Below are 12,569 nucleotides of genomic sequence, written 5' to 3' on the forward strand. Positions count from 1 at the left end.
TGCATCACATGTTTTGATCTAAAAATTTCATGCATTGCATAATTTTCACGTTTTCATAAAAATTCAAAAAAAAAGAAATCAAAAAAAATATCTTCCCCTTTTTCTCTCATCAAATTCGAAAATTTGAGTTGACTTTTTCAAAAATTTTTAAAATCAAGTTGTTTCTTATGAGTCAAATCAAATTTTCAATTTGAAAATCTTATCTTTTTCAAAATCTTTTTCAAAATTCAAAATCTTTTTCAAAATTCATGATTATTTTCGAAAATTCCAAAAAAATAATTTTCAAAAACCTTTTTCTTATTTTATATCATAATTTTCGAAAATAACATAATCAATTAAAGTTTTGATTCAAAAATTTGAAGTTTGTTACTTGCTTGTTAAGAAAGATTCAAACTTTAAGTTCTAGAATCATATGTTTTGATTTCTTATGAATCAAGTCATTAATTGTGATTTTAAAAATCAAATCTTTTTCAAAAACTAATTTCTATCATATCTTTTCAAAAAAATATCTTCTTATCTTATCTTTTTCAAAATTTGATTTCAAAATATCTTCTCTAACTTCCCAACTTCTTATCTTTTCAAATTTGTTTCAACTAACTAACTAACTTTTTGTTTGTTTCTTAACTTTTTCAAAACTACCTAACTAACTCTCTCTCTCTAATTTTCGAAAATATCTTTCCTCTTTTTCAAAAATTTCTTTTTTATTAACTAATTATTTTTATTTTTGATTTAAAAAAAAATTTTCGAAAAAAATACTAACCTTTTTCAAAAACTATTTTCAAAAATCACTAACTCTTTTTCAAAAATTGTTTTCGAAAATTCACTTCCCCCTCTCATCTTCTTCTATTTGTTTATTGATATACTAACATCTTTCCTTCAACTCTCCAAAAATCTGAACCCCCTCTCTCTCTGAGTTCAGATTTTCTTTCCTTCTTTTCTTCTACTAACACAAGGATCCCTATACCGTGGTGTAAAGGATCCATATTATTATTACTATTTTTTCTGTGCCATCTTCTTTGTCATATGAGCAGGAGCAAGGACAAAAACATTCTTGTTAAAGCAGATCCAGAACCTGAAAGGACTCTGAAGAAAAAATTAAGAGAAGCTAAAATACAACAATCCAGAGATAACCTTTCAGAAATTTTCGAACAAGAAAAGGAGATGGCAGCCGAAAATAATAATAATATAAGGAAGATGCTTGGTGACTTCACTGCACCTAATTCCAATTTACATGGAAGAAGCATCTCCATTCCTGCCATTGGAGCAAACAACTTTGAGCTGAAACCTCAATTAGTTTCTCTGATGCAGCAAAACTGCAAGTTTCATGGACTTCCATCTGAAGATCCCTTTCAGTTCTTAACTGAATTCTTGCAGATATGTGATACTGTTAAGACTAATGGAGTAAATCCTGAAGTCTACAGGCTCATGCTTTTCCCTTTTGCTGTAAGAGACAGAGCTAGATTATGGTTGGATTCTCAACCCAAAGACAGCCTAAACTCTTGGGATAAGCTGGTCACGGCTTTCTTAGCCAAGTACTTTCCTCCTCAAAAGCTGAGCAAGCTTAGAGCTGATGTTCAAACCTTCAGGCAGAAAGAAGGTGAATCCCTCTATGAAGCTTGGGAAAGATACAAACAGTTGACCAAAAAGTGTCCTTCTGACATGCTTTCAGAATGGACCATCCTGGATATATTCTATGATGGTTTATCTGAGCTATCAAAGATGTCACTGGACACTTCTGCAGGTGGATCCATTCACCTAAAGAAAATGCCTGCAGAAGCTCAAGAACTCATTGACATGGTTGCTAATAACCAGTTCATGTACACTTCTGAAAGGAATCCTGTGAGTAATGGGACGCCTATGAAGAAGGGAGTTCTTGAAGTTGATACTCTGAATGCCATATTGGCTCAGAATAAAATATTGACTCAGCAAGTCAATATGATTTCTCAGAGTCTGAATGGAATGCAAGCTGCATCCAACAGTACTCAAGAGGCTTCTTATGAAGAAGAAGCTTATGATCCTGAGAACCCTGCAATAACAGAGGTAAATTACTTAGGTGAACCTTATGGAAACACCTATAACTCAACATGGAGAAATCATCCAAATTTCTCATGGAAGGATGAAAAGCCTCAACAAGGCTTTAATAATGGTGGAAGAAACAGGTTTAGCAATAGCAAGCCTTTTCCACCATCAACTCAGCAACAGAGAGAGAACTCTGAACAAAATGCTTCTAATTTAGCAAATCTAGTCTCTGATCTATCTAAGGTCACTGTAAGTTTCATGAATGAAATAAGGTCTTCCATTAGAAATCTGGAAGCACAAGTGGGCCAGCTGAGTAAAAGGATCACTAAAATCCCTCCTAGTATTCTCCCAAGCAATACAAAAGAGAACCCAAAAGGAGAATGCAAGGCCATTGACATAAGCGCCATGGCCGAACCTGTGAGGAGAGGAGAGAACGTGAATCCCAAGGAGGAAGACCTCCAGGGACGTCCAGTGATCAATAAGGAGCTTCCCTCTGGGGAACCAAAGGACTCTGAGGCTCATCTAGAGACCATAGAGATTCCATTGAACCTCCTTATACCCTTCATGAGCTCTGATGAGTATTCCTCTTCAGAAGAGAATGAGGATGTTACTGAAGAGCAAACTGCCAAGTTTCTTGGTGCAATCATGAAGCTGAATGCCAAATTATTTGGCATTGATACTTGGGAAGTTGAACCTCCCTTGTTCATCAATGAACTAAGTGATCTGGATCAACTGACATTGCCTCAGAAGAGACAGCATCCTGGAAAGTTCATAATACCCTGTACCATAGGCACCATGATCTTTAAGGCTCTGTGTGACCTTGGTTCAGGAATAAACCTCATGCCCCTCTCTGTAATAGAGAAACTGGGAATCTATGGGGTGCAAGCTGCTAAAATCTCACTAGAGATGGCAGACAGCTCAAGAAAACAGGCTTATGGACAAGTAGAGGATGTATTAGTAAAGGTTGAGGGCCTTTACATCCCTGCTGATTTCATAGTCCTGGATACTGGAAAGGAAGAGGATGAATCCATCATCCTAGGAAGACCTTTCCTGGCCACAGCAAGAGCTGTGATTGATGTTGACAGAGGTGAAATAGTCCTTCAAATGGAATGAGAACTCCCTTGTGTTTAAAACACAAGGATCTCCCTCTGCAACCATGGAGAGGAAGCAGAAAAAGCTTCTCTCAAAGCAGAGTCAACCAGAGCCCCCACAGTCAAACTCTAAGTTTGGTGTTGGGAGGCCACAACCAAACTCTAAGTTTGGTGTTGAACTCCCATATCCAAACTCTAAGTTTGGTGTTGGAGAGTCTCAACAAAGCTCTGCACATCTGTGAGGCTCCATAAGAGCCCACTGTCAAGCTATTGACATTAAAGAAACGCTTGTTGGGAGGCAACCCAATGTTTATCTAATTCTTATTTTTATTGTTTTTCATGTTTTCTTAGGTTCATGATCATGTGGAGTCACAAAATAAATATAAAAATTGAAAACGGAATCAAAAACAGCAGAAGAAAAATCACACCCTGGAGGAGCATCTGTCTGGCGTTCAAACGCCAGAACAGAGCATGGTTCTAGCGCTGAACGCCCAGAATGGGCAGCATCCTGGCGCTGAACGCCCAGAACAAGCATGGTTCTGGCGTTCAACGCCAGAAATGGCAGCAAAGGGGCGTTGAACGCCCAAAAAGGGCACCAACCTGGCGCTGAACGCCCAGAGTTGTGTGCAAGGGCATTTTACATGCCTAAATTGGTGCAGGGATGTAAATGCCTTGACACCTCAGGATCTGTGGACCCCACAGTATCCCCACCTACCTCATCATCTCTCTTCCCATTCATGATCATCCCTTCTACTTTCCATTTACCACTCACATCCATACACCCACTACCTTCAAAATTCAACATCTCTCTCCCACCCAATCCCACCCATATGGCCGAATACACATTCCCATCCATCTCCTCCATATCTTCTTCTTATTCTTCTATTCTTTCTTCTTTTGCTCGAGGGCGAGCAACATTCTAAGTTTGGTGTGGTAAAAGCATAGCTTTTTTGTTTTTTCCATAACCATTGATGGCACCTAAGGCCATAGAAACCTCTAGAAAGAGGAAAGGGAAGACAAAAGCTTCCATCAAGGGTCTATAGCTCAGTGGTAGAACATTTGACTGCAAATCAAGAGATCCCTGAGATACCTCAGGGGATACATTTTCTTCCACACAATTATTGGAAGCAACTAAGGGTGGAACATCAAGAGCACTCCATCATCCTCCATGAAATCAGAGAAGATCTAAAAGCAATGAAGGAGGAGTAGCAAAGACAAGGAAGAGACATAGAAGAGCTCAAGGACATCACTAAGGTGGATTCATTCCTTGTTCTTATTTCTTCTGTTTTTCGTTTTCTATGTTATGTGCTTATCTATGTTTGTGTCTTCATTACATGATCATTAGTAGTAATAACTATGTCTTAAAGCTATGAATGTCCTATGAATCCATCACCTCTCTTAAATGAAAAATGTTTTAATTCAAAAGAACAAGAAGTACATGAGTTTCGAATTTATCCTTGAACTTAGCTTAATTATATTGATGTGGTGACAATGCTTCTTGTTTTCTGAATGTATGCTTGAACAGTGCATATGTCTTTTGAAGTTGTTGTTTAAGAATGTTAAATATGTTGGCTCTTGAAAGAATGATGACTAGGAGACATGTTATTTGATAATCTGAAAAATCATAAAAATGATTCTTGAAGCAAGAAAAAGCAGCAAAAAAAACAAAGCTTGCAGAAAAAAAAAAGAAGAAAAAAAATTAGGCGAAAAAAAAAATAGAAAGAAAAAGAAAAAGCAAGCAGAAAAAGCCAAAAGCTCTTAAAACCAAGAGGCAAGAGCAAAAAGCCAATAACCCTTAAAACCAAAAGGCAAGGGCAAATAAAAAGGATCCCAAGGCTTTGAGCATCAGTGGATAGGAGGACCTAAAGGAATAAAATCCTGGTCTAAGCGGCTAAACCAAGCTGTCCCTAACCATGTGCTTGTGGCGTGTAGGTGTCAAGTGAAAACTTGAGACTGGGCGGTTAAAGTCAAGGTCCAAAGCAAAAAAAGAGTGTGCTTAAGAACCCTGGACACCTCTAATTGGGGACTTTAGCAAAGCTGAGTCACAATCTGAAAAGGTTCACCCAATTATGTGTTTGTGGCATTTATGTATCCGGTGGTAATACTGGAAAACAAAGTGCTTAGGGCCATGGCCAAGACTCATAAAGAAGCTGTGTTCAAAAATCATCATACTGAACTAGGAGAGTCAATAACACTATTCGAAATCTGAAGTTCCTATAGATGCCAATCATTCTAAACTTCAATGGATAAAGTGAGATGCCAAAACTATTAAAGAGGCAAAAAGCTATAAGTCCCGCTCATATGATTGCAGCTATGTTTCATTGATAGTTTGGAATTTATAGTATATTCTATTCTTTTTATCCTATTTTGATTTTCAGTTGCTTGGGGACAAGCAACAATTTAAGTTTGGTGTTGTGATGAGCGGATAATTTATACGCTTTTTGACATTGTTTTTAGTATGTTTTTAGTAGGATCTAGTTACTTTTAGGGATGTTTTTAATAGATTTTGTGTTAAATTCACATTTCTGGACTTTACTATGAGTTTGTGTATTTTTCTGTGATTTCAGGTATTTTCTGGCTGAAATTGAGGGACTTGAGCAGAAATCAGATTCAGAGGTTGAAAAAGGACTGCTGATGCTGTTGGATTCTGACCTCCCTACACTCAAAGTGGATTTTCTGGAGCTACAGAACTCGAAATGGAGCGCTTCCAATTGCGTTGGAAAGTAGACATCCAGGGCTTTCCAGCAAAATATATAGTCCATACTTTGGCCAAGAATTGACGATGTAAATTGGCGTTCAACGCCAGCTTTCTACCCAAATCTGGCGTCCAGCGGCAGAAAAGGATCCAAAACCAGAGTTGAACGCCCAAACTGGCACAAAAACTGGCGTTCAACTCCACAAATGGCCTCTGCACGTGCAACACTTAAGCTCAGCCCAAACACACACCAAGTAGGCCCCGGAAGTGGATTTATACATCAAATACTTACTCATGTAAACCCTAGTAGCTAGTTTATTATAAATAGGACCTCTTACTATTGTATTAGGCATCTTTGGATTACCTTATGATCCTTTGATCACGTTTTAGGGGGCTGGCCATCTCGGCCATGCCTGGACCTTCACTTATGTATTTTTAACGGTAGAGTTTCTACACTCCACAGATTAAGGTGTGGAGCTCTGCTGTCCCTCAAAGATTAATGCAAAGTACTACTGTTTTCTATTCAATTCTTCTTATTTTGCTTCTAAGATATCCATTCACACCCAAGAATGTGATGAAGGTGATGATTATGTGTGACGCTCATCATCCTTCTCCCTTATGAACGCGTGTCTGACAAACACTTCTGTTCTACATGAAATAAGCTAGAATGAGTATCTCTTAGATCTCCTAACCAGAATCTTCGTGGGGTAAGCTAGAATGATGGCAGCATTCAAGAGAATCCGGAAGGTCTAAACCTTGTCTGTGGTATTCCGAGTAGGATTCAATGATTGAATGACTGTGACAAGCTCCTAACTCGCGATTGCAGGGCGTTAGTGACAGACGCAAAAGGATAGTAAATCCTATTCCAGCATGATCGAGAACCGACAGATGAATAGCCGTGCCGTGACAGGGTGCGTGAGCATATTATTCACTGAGAGGATAAGATGAAGCCATTGACAAGGGTGATGCCTCCAGACGATTAGCCGTGCCGTGACAGGGCATTGGATCATTTTCCCGTGAGATGACCGAAAGTAGCCATTGACAGTGGTGATGTATCACATAAAGCCAGCCATGGAAAGGAGTAAGACTGATTGGATGAAGATAGCAGGAAAGCAGAGGTTCAGAGGAACGAAAAGCATCTCCATTCGCTTATCTGAAATTCCTACCAATGATTTACATAAGTACCTCTATCCCTATTCTTTTATTTATTATTCGAAAACTCCATAATTATTTTATATCCGCCTGACTGAGATTTACAAGGTGACCATAGCTTGCTTCATACCAACAATCTCCGTGGGATTCGACCCTTACTCACGTAAGGTATTACTTGGACGACCCAGTGCACTTGCTGGTTAGTTGTATCGAAGTTGTGACAATTATGAATTAAGATCAGAGCACCAAGCTCTGGAGCCATTACCAGGATTTGTTCGAGCCTGGAGATCACAATTTCGTGCACCAAGTTTTTGGCGCTGTTGCCGGGGATTGTTCGAGTTTGGACAACTAACGGTTCATCTTGTTGCTCAGATTAGGTAATTTTCTTTTTGTTTTCTTTTCAAAAAATTTTTCAAAAACCTTTCAAAAATTCCTCACTTGTTTTCGAAAAAAAAAATTTACTAAAAATAATGTTTCAAAAATAAATTATTCTATGGCTTCAAAATTTTTAAGAATGAATTCTAGTGTTTCATGAAGCATGTTGAAGCCTATCTGGCTGTAAAGCCATACCCAAACTGCTTTGGGATTGGCTAATCACTTCAGTGGAGTCATGCCCAATCCTTCTGGATAGGGTATGTCAGGCTTGTCATGTCTGAATTACACTCATATTTTTATTAAAGCTTGGCTGGCTATTAAGCCATGCCTGACTCTTTGATTGGAGCTTTAAGACTAACATGACAAGATTCCTGGAATTCATATTAAAAATTTTGAAATCCTTATTTTTATTTTTCACAATAATTTTCGAAAAAAAAAATAATAAATAAAAATACAAAAAAAATTAGAAAATCATAAAAATCAAAAATATTTTTGTGTTTCTTGTTTGAGTCTTGAGTCATGTTATAAGTTTGGTGTCAATTGCATATGCATCTTGCATTTTTTCGAAAATATCATGATCTTCAAGTTGTTCTTGGTAAGTCTTCTTGTTTGATCTTGATGATTTTTTGTTTTGTGTCTTTTCATGTTTATCATATGCATTCTTGAATTCTTAGTGCGTAAGCATTAAAGAATTCTAAGTTTGGTGTCTTGCATGTTTTCTTTGCATTAAAAATTTTTCAAAATTGTGTCTATGATGTTCATCTTGACATTCAAAGTGTTCTTGGTGTTCATCTTGACATTCATAGCATTCTTGCATGCATCACATGTTTTGATCTAAAAATTTCATGCATTGCATAATTTTCACGTTTTCATAAAAATTCAAAAAAAAAGAAATCAAAAAAAATATCTTCCCCTTTTTCTCTCATCAAATTCGAAAATTTGAGTTGACTTTTTCAAAAATTTTTAAAATCAAGTTGTTTCTTATGAGTCAAATCAAATTTTCAATTTGAAAATCTTATCTTTTTCAAAATCTTTTTCAAAATTCAAAATCTTTTTCAAAATTCATGATTATTTTCGAAAATTCCAAAAAAATAATTTTCAAAAACCTTTTTCTTATTTTATATCATAATTTTCGAAAATAACATAATCAATTAAAGTTTTGATTCAAAAATTTGAAGTTTGTTACTTGCTTGTTAAGAAAGATTCAAACTTTAAGTTCTAGAATCATATGTTTTGATTTCTTATGAATCAAGTCATTAATTGTGATTTTAAAAATCAAATCTTTTTCAAAAACTAATTTCTATCATATCTTTTCAAAAAAATATCTTCTTATCTTATCTTTTTCAAAATTTGATTTCAAAATATCTTCTCTAACTTCCCAACTTCTTATCTTTTCAAATTTGTTTCAACTAACTAACTAACTTTTTTGTTTGTTTCTTAACTTTTTCAAAACTACCTAACTAACTCTCTCTCTCTAATTTTCGAAAATATCTTTCCTCTTTTTCAAAAATTTCTTTTTTATTAACTAATTATTTTTATTTTTGATTTAAAAAAAAAATTTTCGAAAAAAATACTAACCTTTTTCAAAAACTATTTTCAAAAATCACTAACTCTTTTTCAAAAATTGTTTTCGAAAATTCACTTCCCCCTCTCATCTTCTTCTATTTGTTTATTGATATACTAACATCTTTCCTTCAACTCTCCAAAAATCTGAACCCCCTCTCTCTCTGAGTTCAGATTTTCTTTCCTTCTTTTCTTCTACTAACACAAGGATCCCTATACCGTGGTGTAAAGGATCCATATTATTATTACTATTTTTTCTGTGCCATCTTCTTTGTCATATGAGCAGGAGCAAGGACAAAAACATTCTTGTTAAAGCAGATCCAGAACCTGAAAGGACTCTGAAGAAAAAATTAAGAGAAGCTAAAATACAACAATCCAGAGATAACCTTTCAGAAATTTTCGAACAAGAAAAGGAGATGGCAGCCGAAAATAATAATAATATAAGGAAGATGCTTGGTGACTTCACTGCACCTAATTCCAATTTACATGGAAGAAGCATCTCCATTCCTGCCATTGGAGCAAACAACTTTGAGCTGAAACCTCAATTAGTTTCTCTGATGCAGCAAAACTGCAAGTTTCATGGACTTCCATCTGAAGATCCCTTTCAGTTCTTAACTGAATTCTTGCAGATATGTGATACTGTTAAGACTAATGGAGTAAATCCTGAAGTCTACAGGCTCATGCTTTTCCCTTTTGCTGTAAGAGACAGAGCTAGATTATGGTTGGATTCTCAACCCAAAGACAGCCTAAACTCTTGGGATAAGCTGGTCACGGCTTTCTTAGCCAAGTACTTTCCTCCTCAAAAGCTGAGCAAGCTTAGAGCTGATGTTCAAACCTTCAGGCAGAAAGAAGGTGAATCCCTCTATGAAGCTTGGGAAAGATACAAACAGTTGACCAAAAAGTGTCCTTCTGACATGCTTTCAGAATGGACCATCCTGGATATATTCTATGATGGTTTATCTGAGCTATCAAAGATGTCACTGGACACTTCTGCAGGTGGATCCATTCACCTAAAGAAAACGCCTGCAGAAGCTCAAGAACTCATTGACATGGTTGCTAATAACCAGTTCATGTACACTTCTGAAAGGAATCCTGTGAGTAATGGGACGCCTATGAAGAAGGGAGTTCTTGAAGTTGATACTCTGAATGCCATATTGGCTCAGAATAAAATATTGACTCAGCAAGTCAATATGATTTCTCAGAGTCTGAATGGAATGCAAGCTGCATCCAACAGTACTCAAGAGGCTTCTTATGAAGAAGAAGCTTATGATCCTGAGAACCCTGCAATAACAGAGGTAAATTACTTAGGTGAACCTTATGGAAACACCTATAACTCAACATGGAGAAATCATCCAAATTTCTCATGGAAGGATGAAAAGCCTCAACAAGGCTTTAATAATGGTGGAAGAAACAGGTTTAGCAATAGCAAGCCTTTTCCACCATCAACTCAGCAACAGAGAGAGAACTCTGAACAAAATGCTTCTAATTTAGCAAATCTAGTCTCTGATCTATCTAAGGTCACTGTAAGTTTCATGAATGAAATAAGGTCTTCCATTAGAAATCTGGAAGCACAAGTGGGCCAGCTGAGTAAAAGGATCACTAAAATCCCTCCTAGTATTCTCCCAAGCAATACAAAAGAGAACCCAAAAGGAGAATGCAAGGCCATTGACATAAGCGCCATGGCCGAACCTGTGAGGAGAGGAGAGAACGTGAATCCCAAGGAGGAAGACCTCCAGGGACGTCCAGTGATCAATAAGGAGCTTCCCTCTGGGGAACCAAAGGACTCTGAGGCTCATCTAGAGACCATAGAGATTCCATTGAACCTCCTTATACCCTTCATGAGCTCTGATGAGTATTCCTCTTCAGAAGAGAATGAGGATGTTACTGAAGAGCAAACTGCCAAGATTCTTGGTGCAATCATGAAGCTGAATGCCAAATTATTTGGCATTGATACTTGGGAAGTTGAACCTCCCTTGTTCATCAATGAACTAAGTGATCTGGATCAACTGACATTGCCTCAGAAGAGACAGCATCCTGGAAAGTTCATAATACCCTGTACCATAGGCACCATGATCTTTAAGGCTCTGTGTGACCTTGGTTCAGGAATAAACCTCATGCCCCTCTCTGTAATAGAGAAACTGGGAATCTATGGGGTGCAAGCTGCTAAAATCTCACTAGAGATGGCAGACAGCTCAAGAAAACAGGCTTATGGACAAGTAGAGGATGTATTAGTAAAGGTTGAGGGCCTTTACATCCCTGCTGATTTCATAGTCCTGGATACTGGAAAGGAAGAGGATGAATCCATCATCCTAGGAAGACCTTTCCTGGCCACAGCAAGAGCTGTGATTGATGTTGACAGAGGTGAAATAGTCCTTCAAATGGAATGAGAACTCCCTTGTGTTTAAAACTCAAGGATCTCCCTCTGCAACCATGGAGAGGAAGCAGAAAAAGCTTCTCTCAAAGCAGAGTCAACCAGAGCCCCCACAGTCAAACTCTAAGTTTGGTGTTGGGAGGCCACAACCAAACTCTAAGTTTGGTGTTGGAGAGTCTCAACAAAGCTCTGCACATCTGTGAGGCTCCATAAGAGCCCACTGTCAAGCTATTGACATTAAAGAAACGCTTGTTGGGAGGCAACCCAATGTTTATCTAATTCTTATTTTTATTGTTTTTCATGTTTTCTTAGGTTCATGATCATGTGGAGTCACAAAATAAATATAAAAATTGAAAACGGAATAAAAAACAGCAGAAGAAAAATCACACCCTGGAGGAGCATCTGTCTGGCGTTCAAACGCCAGAACAGAGCATGGTTCTGGCGCTGAACGCCCAGAATGGGCAGCATCCTGGTGCTGAACGCCCAGAACAAGCATGGTTCTGGCATTCAACGCCAGAAATGGCAGCAAAGGGGCGTTGAACGCCCAAAAAGGGCACCAACCTGGCGCTGAACGCCCAGAGTTGTGTGCAAGGGCATTTTACATGCCTAAATTGGTGCAGGGATGTAAATGCCTTGACACCTCAGGATCTGTGGACCCCACAGTATCCCCACCTACCTCATCATCTCTCTTCCCATTCATGATCATCCCTTCTACTTTCCATTTACCACTCACATCCATACACCCACTACCTTCAAAATTCAACATCTCTCTCCCACCCAATCCCACCCATATGGCCGAATACACATTCCCATCCATCTCCTCCATATCTTCTTCTTATTCTTCTATTCTTTCTTCTTTTGCTCGAGGGCGAGCAACATTCTAAGTTTGGTGTGGTAAAAGCATAACTTTTTTGTTTTTTCCATAACCATTGATGGCACCTAAGGCCAGAGAAACCTCTAGAAAGAGGAAAGGGAAGACAAAAGCTTCCATCAAGGGTCTATAGCTCAGTGGTAGAATATTTGACTGCAAATCAAGAGATCCCTGAGATACCTCAGGGGATACATTTTCTTCCACACAATTATTGGAAGCAACTAAGGGTGGAACATCAAGAGCACTCCATCATCCTCCATGAAATCAGAGAAGATCTAAAAGCAATGAAGGAGGAGTAGCAAAGACAAGGAAGAGACATAGAAGAGCTCAAGGACATCACTAAGGTGGATTCATTCCTTGTTCTTATTTCTTCTGTTTTTCGTTTTCTATGTTATGTGCTTATCTATGTTTGTGTCTTCATTACATGATCAT

The 12,569-nt window shown here is 37.8% G+C and overlaps 2 non-coding genes across 2 annotated transcripts; both read right to left on the minus strand.

Annotated features, from left to right (window-relative positions):
* Window positions 1-1,557: 1,557 nt before the first annotated feature.
* LOC112731407 (small nucleolar RNA R71) lies at window positions 1,558-1,665 on the minus strand. Its single transcript, XR_003167186.1, has one exon. It is a non-coding gene; the product is annotated as a small nucleolar RNA R71 (small nucleolar RNA).
* Window positions 1,666-9,707: 8,042 nt separating this feature from the next.
* LOC112731408 (small nucleolar RNA R71) lies at window positions 9,708-9,815 on the minus strand. Its single transcript, XR_003167187.1, has one exon. It is a non-coding gene; the product is annotated as a small nucleolar RNA R71 (small nucleolar RNA).
* Between the last annotated feature and the right edge of the window lie 2,754 nt (window positions 9,816-12,569).

The sequence above is a fragment of the Arachis hypogaea genome, chromosome 12 (genome assembly GCF_003086295.3).
Source record: "Arachis hypogaea cultivar Tifrunner chromosome 12, arahy.Tifrunner.gnm2.J5K5, whole genome shotgun sequence".
Classification (NCBI taxonomy): domain Eukaryota; kingdom Viridiplantae; phylum Streptophyta; class Magnoliopsida; order Fabales; family Fabaceae; genus Arachis; species Arachis hypogaea.